This window comes from Bombina bombina, chromosome 7 (genome assembly GCF_027579735.1).
Source record: "Bombina bombina isolate aBomBom1 chromosome 7, aBomBom1.pri, whole genome shotgun sequence".
NCBI lineage: Eukaryota > Metazoa > Chordata > Amphibia > Anura > Bombinatoridae > Bombina > Bombina bombina.
In genome coordinates this window covers 596667295-596679255 of record NC_069505.1, presented here as the reverse complement: position 1 = coordinate 596679255, position 11961 = coordinate 596667295, and positions in this window count along the sequence as shown.

Below are 11961 nucleotides of genomic sequence, written 5' to 3'. Positions count from 1 at the left end.
GGGTATTAAAAAGCAGCGTTGGGACCTCTCAACGCTGCTTTTTAAGGCTAACGCAAGACTCGTGATCTAGCTGAAAGTGAGCTCACTGAACCTAATGGGTTATCTAGAAGTGGCATATAGAAAAACATAGATATACAATAACTGTATATATATATATATATATATATATATATATATATATATATGCGCATCTAGGGTTGCCACCTTTTGCCCAGAGGATTCCTGGACACTTTTTAAATCGGAGTGGGGAGGGTGTGGCCTGGGTTGTGACATAAAATTTTTACATTTTTGGTCGGCATTTAATATGAACTTCTCTTTATAAACATAAAACCACTCAACCCCCCCAAAAAAAGTTGTAAAAAGCAATAGTTCTTAATATTGGAAACTATATTGTAATTTGTGAATCACAAAAAAAAATAATATCAAGAACTACTGCATTTACAGTTTTTTTTTTTTTTTTTGGGGGGTCTGTATTTATAACGTAAAGCAAACAGATAATATATACGTGCATATAAAATATATACATGTGCATGGAAAATCATAAAAATTACACAATTTCAAGCTCCAAAATGTTAGCCCTGACTATAATTTCAACAAACTGCTGAGCCCTGATTACATGGTTAAAATAATAAGGAAGAACTAATTCAGAACAGGGAACCGCCAATCAAAAAATACTGACAAAATGACCAAATACCTCATTAAATGTGACAATCTAAAAGAGTGATTCTTCTATAGTTTAGTAACCAATGCACAAAAGAATATAGCCCTATTTTAACCCCTTAATGACCAAGGACATGCAGGGTACGTCCTCAAAAAAAATACAGTTAACGACCGAGGACGTACCCTGCACGTCCTCAGTCTGGAAAGCAGCTGGAAGCGATCCTGCTCGCTTCCAGCTGCTTTCCGGTTATTGCAGGGATGCCTCGATATGGAGGTATCCTGCAATAACCTTTCTTATTGAATTTAGTATTTAGAGGGCACTAGGAGAAGATAAAGATATCTTAATATGCGACCTTAGATGACTAAACCACAGATTCAATACCTAAGGATTTCTAAATGGTGACTATAGATTAGTGTGAATATAGATTAGTCTTAATTTAACTGGATATGTTTATATGCATATATTATACAATTTACCCCAAGCAGAGTAGGCAAAGATTATTACAAATTTATGTACAAAGATACTTCAGTATTTAACCCCTTAACGACCGAGGACGTGCAGGGTACGTCCTCTAAAAAAGTCACTTAACGACCAAGGACGTACCCTGCACATCCTCGGTCTGGAAAGCAGCTGGAAGTTATCCTGATCACTTCCAGCTGCTTTCCGGTTATTGCAGGATGCCTCGATATTGAGGCATCCTGCAATAACAATTTTTACCCCTCCGGTGCAGAGAGAGCCACTCTGTGGCCCTCTCTGCACCGGACATCGATGGGCGCATTCGTTGGTGGGTGGGAGCTGAAGTGGGAGGCGGGTGGGCGGTCATCGATGGCTTCAAAGTCAGAGAGGGGGCGGGATCGCCAGGGGCACGCACGGGAGGCGGCAGGCGGGCACGTGCACGGGGAGGGAGCGGGTGGGAACCGCTACACTACAGAATTTTTTTTATATAAGTGGGAGAAAGGGGGCTTAAAATCCCAATTAAAAGTAATCTAAAGGATCTGGGAGGGGGGGGATTGGTCTTGGGGGGGATGCTACACTACAGAAAAAAAGGGAAAAAAAACAAACAAAAAAAACATTTTTATTTGCAAGCTGGGTACTGGCAGACAGCTGCCAGTACCCAAGATGGCCTCCAATAAGGCAGAGGGGGAGGGTTAGAGAGCTGTTTTTGGGGGATCAGGGAGGTTGGGGGCTAAGGGGGGGATCCCACACAGCAGAATACGTAAATATGCTAAAAAAAGCTAAACAAAAAAAAAAAGATACCTTTTATTTTAGTACTGGCAGACTTTTGTGGGGGACAATTGTGGGGTGGGGGAGAGAAGGGAGCTCTTTGGGAGGGATCAGGGGGTCTGATGTGTCAGGTGGGAAGCTGATCTCTACACTAAAGCTAAAATTAACCCTGCAAGCTCCCTACAAGCTACCTAATTAGCCTCTTCAGCACCAAAGCCATATATGTCTGCTATTTCTGAACAAAGGGGATCCCAGAGAAGCTTTTACAACCATTTGTGCCATAATTGCACAAGCTGTTTGTAAATAATTTCAGTGAGCAACCTAAAGTTTGTGAAAAAGTTGACTATTTTTTTTAATTTGATCGCATTTGGCGGTGAAATGGTGGCATAAAATATACCAATATGGGCCTAGATAAATACTTGGGGTTGTCTACTAAACTACACTAAAGCTAAAATTAACCCTACAAGCTCCCTAATTAACCCCTGCACTGCTGAGCATAATACATGTGTGGTGCGCAGCGGCATTTAACGGCCTTCTAATTACCAAAAAGCGACGCCAAAGCCATATATGTCTGCTATTTCTGAACAAAGGGGATCCCAGAGAAGCATTTACAACCATTTGTGCCATAATTGCACAAAATGTTTGTAAATGATTTCAGTGAGAAACCTAAAATTTGGAAAAATTTAACTTTTTTTTTTATTTGATCGCATTTGGCGGGGAAATGGTGGCATGAAATATACCAAAATTGGCCTAGATCAATACTTTGGGTTGTCTTCTACACTAAAGCTAAAGCTAAAATTACTCCAAAAAGCTCCCTACATGCTCCCTAATTAACCCCTTCACTGCTGGGCATAATACACGTGTAGTGCGCAGTGGCATTTAGCGGCCTTCTAATTACCAAAAAGCAACGTCAAAGCCATATATGTCTGCTATTTCTGAACAAAGGGGAGCCCAGAGAAAAATTTACAACCATTTATGCCATAATTGCACAAGCTGTTTGTAAATAATTTCAGTGAGAAACCTAAAGTTTGTGAAAAAAAAATTAAAAAGTGAACAATTTATTTTTATTTCATCGCATTTGGCGGTGAAATGGTGGCATGAAATATACCAAAATGGGCCTAGATCAATACTTTGGGTTGTCTACTAAAAAAAAATATATACATGTCAAGGGATATTCAGGTATTCCTGAAAGATATTAGTGTTCCAATGTAACTAGCGCTAATTTTGAAAAAAATGGTTTGGAAATAGCAAAGTGCTACTTATATTTATTGACCTATAACTTACAAAAAAAGCAAAGAACATGTAAACATTGGGTATTTCTAAACTCAGGACAAAATTTTGAAACTATTTAGCATGGGTGTTTTTTGGTGGTTGTAGATGTGTAACAGATTTTGGGAGTCAAAGTTAGAAAAAGTGTGTATTTTTTTCATTTTTTCCTCATATTTTATAATTTTTTTTATAGTAAATTATAAGATATGATGAAAATAATGGTATCTTTAGAAAGTCCATTTAATTGCGAGAAAAACGGTATATAATATGTGTGGGTACAGTAAACGAGTAAGAGGAAAATTACAGCTAAACACAAACACTGCAGAAATGTAAAAATAGCCCTGGTCCCAAACGGACAGAAAATGGAAAAGTGTTGTGGTCATTAAGGGGTTAATATACATTCACAATAGTAAAATGTGGGACGTCTCCCATACATATAGGACCACTCCTAAAAAATGACATAAGAATATAAAAACAATCTCAAATTACAATAAAATGATAAAGCAAAAATAAATTCCAACTGATCATGGATCATATAGCAGATAAAATCAGTTTATGTATAAAACTCTTCAAAATTAATAAATCTGGATAAGTGGATACCCTATGTTAGTATAGCCAGCTATATAAATACCTGAACTAATTAAAGAAAATATATATTCAGAGGTTATGAACCGCTTACCTTCATAGGACAAATGATATATTATTGAGCCATTTGTGAACTCATCCACTTCTCATTAAATATATCTTTAAGACGTACTGGTAGAAGTTTGTATTACAGGACATAAACAAACTTATGGTGCCACTTTGAAGAGCCAAGTAAAAGCAATGTCTCTTATTGCAATCCTCTTTTAGCGAGTTTCCCACTTCAGAATGTGATAGCATACATTACTATTGCAAACATATTATTCTCAAGGTCGTAAGTGACATTTTGTATCAGCAGTTTTACCTGCATGAGCTATGCTCCTAGCGCTTGTTTCTTACCGCAGTTTTTCAAGCGTGTGTTTGGTGTGTTGTGTGGCTCCTCTGGTGATCCTGTGACTTTACCTTATGTCACAGCTCTGATCAACTATGTAGCAGTTCTGGTTAAGGGCTGGGTTGGATACAAAAGAACTTTTCCAAAAGTAATAGCAACCTTAAAAGATTGCAACACAAAGTCTCCTTGCACTTAGTGCTGATAGCACGCAAGTAGTGTTGTATAGAGCATATATTATAACCCAGGTTAAATGTTCCACGATGTTCCAAAGATTAGACACTGGATCAGAAGTTATCCGTAGATTTGTGCCTGTGTGTTAGTAGTCAGAAATGTTCAGCCTGTATACCATCAGCATGTTTCACCCTATGATGGGCTTTATCAAGATCATTTTATTTTTGCTTTATCATTTTATTGTAATTTGAGATTGTTTTTATATTCTTATATGTTATTTTTTAGGAGTGGTCCTATATGTATGGGAGACGTCCCAAATTTTACTATTGTGAATGTATACTAAACCTGAAGTATCTTTGTAAATAAATTTGTAATAATCTTTGCCTACTCTGCTTGGGGTAAATTGTATAATATATGCATATAAACATATCCAGTTAAATTAAGACTAATCTATATTCACACCAATCTATAGTCGGCATTTAGAAATCCTTAGGTATTGAATCTGTGGTTTAGTCTATATAAATACACGTACAGACAATCACAGTCTAAATAAGGCTAATCCTCTTTAACACCTATCTAAAGTCACATATTAAGATATCTTTAGCTTCTCCTAGCGCCCTCTAAATACTAAATTCAGTTTGTTCTTTAATTATATAGCATACTTTGGAGGAAGGTGTTGTTTTTAGAAGGGTTTGAGATCTATATTTTTTGGCCAGCGCAGTACTTACAAACTAAAATATTTTTCAATAACCTTTCTTACCCCTCTGGTGCAGAGAGAGACACTCTGTGGCCCTCTCTGCACCGGACATCGATGGCCGGTATCGTTGGTGGGTGGGAGGCGGGTGGGCGACCATTGATGGTTCCAATCACTAAGAGGGGGGCGAGATCGCTGGGGGCGTGCATGGACATGCGCGTGCACGTGGGTGGCGGGCGGGCGCGTGCATGGGGAGGGAGCGGGTGGGAACCGCTACACTACAGAAAAATGTTAGTCATGTTAGCTGATATATATATATATATATATATATTGTCTAACAAAAATAAAAATAAAAAATAAAAATAAAAATGTGGTGCTACACCTCTAATCAATTGCTAAGAGCAACAGTGCACGCAGTCCAAAAAATAATATGAACCTAAGTTACAAAAAGAGAAGGATTGAATAAATTTATATCAATCAAAGAAGGACCAAGGCTGCACAGGGTTCAACATGCTTTATTACTAAAAAACACCAAATTGCTACCTAGGCAGGGACGTCTATTCTCCACCCAAATCCCAACAATAAAGAATTGTTGTTGGGATTTGGGTGGAGAATAGACGTCCCTGCCTAGGGAGCAATTTGGTGTTTTTTAGTAATAAAGCATGTTGAACCCTGTGCAGCCTTGGTCCTTCTTTGATTGATATAAATTTATTCAATCCTTCTCTTTTTGTAACTTAGGTTCATATATATATTGTCTATAATATACTGTATATATATATATATATATGTGTGTGTGTGTGTATAATATACTGTATATATATATATATATATATATATATATATGTGTGTGTGTGTGTGTGTATAATATACTGTATATATATATATATATATATATATATATATATATATATATATATATATATATATATATATATATATATATATGTGTGTGTGTGTATATATATATATATATATATATATATATGCAGCATAGATGTGCACTCTCACCTTTCAACAACTGCCAGGGTGCTAGTAGAAATTGGTACAGAAAAAACAACAAGCTTGAACTCACTGGTCTTTTTGTGAAAATATTTTTTACTAGAAAAACTGTGACGTTTCGAGGACAAAGTATCCCCTTCTTCAGACAATGCGTGCAACAAACAATGGTGGCTTTATACACTGTGTCAAATAAACCCCTCCCCTCAATTAGAACAAAAAAACCGCCAACCTGGTAACTATGGTGACCTGTGAGTCACAATGTAAACAAACAAATGTTATCATAAAGTAACAGGTTTATATGAGCCATCCCGGCTCCAACATGATAAGTGACAACCCAAGTGTAAGATAAGAGAACTGTGGAGACATGGAAACAGACATGAAATACAGGCAGAACCCAGAAATAGCGGAGTGGCAGTTTTCTTACAATCATTCATAATACCGCATTATCTAACATCTTTCCCTTATGTTTCATGTTTAGTGTTTAGGTCAGCTTGATTTGCCTATGTTTTTGCCCGGATTCACAATATGCCCCTTTCTGTGCAGCTTACAGGTACTGCGGCTATATGCGGCTCGATGCGAACAATCACCATGGTAACGGTAAACAACTCCAGTGATTGGTCGACCGTCTCCCACGTGAGTGACCTGTAGAGTTCCGGGTCCTGCACACGGTGTTGTGTACCGCTGCTGTGATGAGCGTCTGCAGCGATTAAGTTTGCAGCTCTCCCTGGTGAGTCTCTAAATTTTCTATCCGGTGTTTCATCTCTGTTGATCAGATTTTTCAGGTCTGTTTATGTTTCATGGAGTAAAAGCGGTAGTATGAATGATTGTAAGAAAACTGCCACTCCGCTATTTCTGGGTTCTGCCTGTATTTCATGTCTGTTTCCATGTCTCCACAGTTCTCTTATCTTACACTTGGGTTGTCACTTATCATGTTAGAGCCGGGATGGCTCATATAAACCTGTTACTTTATGATAACATTTGTTTGTTTACATTGTGACTCACAGGTCACCATAGTTACCAGGTTGGCGGTTTTTTTGTTCTAATTGAGGGGAGGGGTTTATTTGACACAGTGTATAAAGCCACCATTGTTTGTTGCACGCATTGTCTGAAGAAGGGGATACTTTGTCCTCGAAACGTCACAGTTTTTCTAGTAAAAAATATTTTCACAAAAAGACCAGTGAGTGCAAGCTTGTTGTTTTTTCTATATATATATATATATATATATATATATATATATATATATATATATATATATATATATATATATATATATATATATATATATATATATATATATATACAGGTGAGTGAGAGTTCAAGGATACTGAGCGGTAAGGTCTATACGGGAACATACAGGGAATACTGCGTCGGCGCCTCTCCCGGCACAAACCCAGACCTGCAGACCAGGCTGCCTGTTCCAGGTATACAATAAACAAAGATAATTTCCTTATAAGTTGCTCCCAGACCAAAATTGTCCACTATTTAAGGCACAACACAGACACATGAGTCAGAGTAAAGTGAATCGTCACACTCCACACACCTGTGTCTCCTGGTAGTCACACCGCTAGTATTTGCCGAGTGTTTGTCCGACATGCCACAATAAAGGTATGATTAATTCACTTTACTCTGACTCATGTGTCTGTGTTGTGCCTTAAATAGTGGACAATTTTGGTCTGGGAGCAACTTATAAGGAAATTATCTTTGTTTATTTTATATATATATATATATATATATATATATATATATATATATATATATATATATATATATATATATATATATATATATATATATATATATATATATATATAATATGTGTGTGTGTATAATAAATATATATATTGTATGTGCATAATAAAAAAAGTATATATATATATGTGTGTGTATAATATGCTGTATATATATAATATATATATATATGTATATATATGTGTGTGTGTGTGTATAATAAATATATATATATTATATGTGCATAATAAAAAAAGTATATATATATATGTGTGTGTATAATATGCTGTATATATATAATATATATATATATGTATATATATGTGTGTGTGTGTGTATAATAAATATATATATATTATATGTGCATAATAAAAAAAGTATATATACTTGAGTAAGTTCAGCTAAAATTCAATGTATATAATTCTTTGTACTATGTAAGATTAAAAAAATAATGCCAGGTATGCAAGTTAGCACTTTTATTTCATTCTAGACTAAATTAATATATTGATCAAGAAAATATTTTTGGCCCCTATCATCTTTTTTTATTTAGTATTATACCTTAAATGGTGTGATGGCCAAGTTTAACAACAGAAATATCACACTTGTGGAATTGTTTGCATGTGTATGTATTTTATTTATTTATATGCGGAAGGTTCAGAGATTTTGAACAAATATTTGTCCAGCCCTGCGAGGTAATTTAGACGCTATAAAACCTCCCTTCTTCCCCTGCAGCTTTATATGTACAATTAATTACATTAGTTCTGTCTAATCCCTCACAGAAACATAAACTGAGCACTACAAGTTCAGCCTCTTCTCAATTTCCCGCGTTTTTTTCATATAAGGTGGTAGGTTGATTAGAACAGTTTTAGATTTTAATGAACAAATTAACGAAATCGTTTTTTTTTATCAAAACTAAATCTGACTTTACTAACCAACATGTAAATTCATTCAGATATATCTATCATTTAATCAAATGAAAATGCTTTTGTAAGAAAAGTAAAAGCTAGCTATAAACGGTTAGATGTGTTATTCCACCTTAAGAGGCAGGTGAGGGAAGACTTAGGGGCGTGACCGTCAGTGTTGCACACTGCACAGTGCACACACAGTCCGGTAGTGCATGAGTTTAGCAGGAGACTAGAGCCCAGCACGTAATAATTATATAATGCTGCTATTGTATGTGTTAGTCTGCAGGTACATGTGTGTGTGATATGTACTGCTGCTATTGTATGTGTTAGTCTGCAGGTACATGTGTGTGTGATATGTACTGCTGCTATTGTATGTGTTAGTCTGCAGGAACATGTGTGTGTGTGTGTGTGTTATGTACTGCTGCTATTGTATGTGTTAGTCTGCAGGAACATGTGTGTGTGTGTTATGTACTGCTGCTATTGTATGTGTTAGTCTGCAGGAACATGTGTGTGTGTGTTATGTACTGCTGCTATTGTATGTGTTAGTCTGCAGGTACATGTGTGTGTGATATGTACTGCTGCTATTGTATGTGTTAGTCTGCAGGTACATGTGTGTGTGATATGTACTGCTGCTATTGTATGTGTTAGTCTGCAGGAACATGTGTGTGTGTTATGTACTGCTGCTATTGTATGTGTTAGTCTGCAGGTACATGTGTGTGTGTTATGTACTGCTGCTATTGTATGTGTTAGTCTGCAGGTACATGTGTGTGTGATATGTACTGCTGCTATTGTATGTGTTAGTCTGCAGGTACATGTGTGTGTGTTATGTACTGCTGCTATTGTATGTGTTAGTCTGCAGGTACATGTGTGTGTGATATGTACTGCTGCTATTGTATGTGTTAGTCTGCAGGAACATGTGTGTGTGTTATGTACTGCTGCTATTGTATGTGTTAGTCTGCAGGTACATGTGTGTGTGTGTTATGTACTGCTGCTATTGTATGTGTTAGTCTGCAGGAACATGTGTGTGTGTGTTATGTACTGCTGCTATTGTATGTGTTAGTCTGCAGGAACATGTGTGTGTGTGTTATGTACTGCTGCTATTGTATGTGTTAGTCTGCAGGTACATGTGTGTGTGTGTTATGTACTGCTGCTATTGTATGTGTTAGTCTGCAGGAACATGTGTGTGTGTGTGTGTTATGTACTGCTGCTATTGTATGTGTTAGTCTGCAGGTACATGTGTGTGTGATATGTACTGCTGCTATTGTATGTGTTAGTCTGCAGGTACATGTGTGTGTGATATGTACTGCTGCTATTGTATGTGTTAGTCTGCAGGAACATGTGTGTGTGTGTTATGTACTGCTGCTATTGTATGTGTTAGTCTGCAGGAACATGTGTGTGTGTGTTATGTACTGCTGCTATTGTATGTGTTAGTCTGCAGGAACATGTGTGTGTGTGTGTGTTATGTACTGCTGCTATTGTATGTGTTAGTCTGCAGGAACATGTGTGTGTGTGTTATGTACTGCTGCTATTGTATGTGTTAGTCTGCAGGAACATGTGTGTGTGTGTGTGTGTTATGTACTGCTGCTATTGTATGTGTTAGTCTGCAGGAACATGTGTGTGTGTGTGTGTGATATGTACTGCTGCTATTGTATGTGTTAGTCTGCAGGTACATGTGTGTGTGTGATATGTACTGCTGCTATTGTATGTGTTAGTCTGCAGGTACATGTGTGTGTGTGTGTGTTATGTACTGCTGCTATTGTATGTGTTAGTCTGCAGGTACATGTGTGTGTGTTATGTACTGCTGCTATTGTATGTGTTAGTCTGCAGGTACATGTGTGTGTGTGATATGTACTGCTGCTATTGTATGTGTTAGTCTGCAGGAACATGTGTGTGTGTGTTATGTACTGCTGCTATTGTATGTGTTAGTCTGCAGGTACATGTGTGTGTGTGATATGTACTGCTGCTATTGTATGTGTTAGTCTGCAGGTACATGTGTGTGTGTGTGTTATGTACTGCTGCTATTGTATGTGTTAGTCTGCAGGTACATGTGTGTGTGTGTGATATGTACTGCTGCTATTGTATGTGTTAGTCTGCAGGTACATGTGTGTGTGTGTGTTATGTACTGCTGCTATTGTATGTGTTAGTCTGCAGGAACGTGTGTGTGTGTGTGTGTTATGTACTGCTGCTATTGTATGTGTTAGTCTGCAGGTACATGTGTGTGTGATATGTACTGCTGCTATTGTATGTGTTAGTCTGCAGGAACATGTGTGTGTGTTATGTACTGCTGCTATTGTATGTGTTAGTCTGCAGGTACATGTGTGTGTGTTATGTACTGCTGCTATTGTATGTGTTAGTCTGCAGGAACGTGTGTGTGTGTGTTATGTACTGCTGCTATTGTATGTGTTAGTCTGCAGGTACATGTGTGTGTGTTATGTACTGCTGCTATTGTATGTGTTAGTCTGCAGGAACATGTGTGTGTGTTATGTACTGCTGCTATTGTATGTGTTAGTCTGCAGGTACATGTGTGTGTGTTATGTACTGCTGCTATTGTATGTGTTAGTCTGCAGGAACGTGTGTGTGTGTGTGTTATGTACTGCTGCTATTGTATGTGTTAGTCTGCAGGTACATGTGTGTGTGATATGTACTGCTGCTATTGTATGTGTTAGTCTGCAGGAACATGTGTGTGTGTTATGTACTGCTGCTATTGTATGTGTTAGTCTGCAGGAACATGTGTGTGTGTGTGTTATGTACTGCTGCTATTGTATGTGTTAGTCTGCAGGAACATGTGTGTGTGTGTGTGTGTTATGTACTGCTGCTATTGTATGTGTTAGTCTGCAGGAACATGTGTGTGTGTGTTATGTACTGCTGCTATTGTATGTGTTAGTCTGCAGGAACGTGTGTGTGTGTGTGTTATGTACTGCTGCTATTGTATGTGTTAGTCTGCAGGTACATGTGTGTGTGATATGTACTGCTGCTATTGTATGTGTTAGTCTGCAGGAACATGTGTGTGTGTTATGTACTGCTGCTATTGTATGTGTTAGTCTGCAGGAACATGTGTGTGTGTGTGTTATGTACTGCTGCTATTGTATGTGTTAGTCTGCAGGAACATGTGTGTGTGTGTGTGTTATGTACTGCTGCTATTGTATGTGTTAGTCTGCAGGAACATGTGTGTGTGTTATGTACTGCTGCTATTGTATGTGTTAGTCTGCAGGAACATGTGTGTGTGTGTGTGTGTTATGTACTGCTGCTATTGTATGTGTTAGTCTGCAGGTACATGTGTGTGTGATATGTACTGCTGCTATTGTATGTGTTAGTCTGCAGGTACATGTGTGTGTGT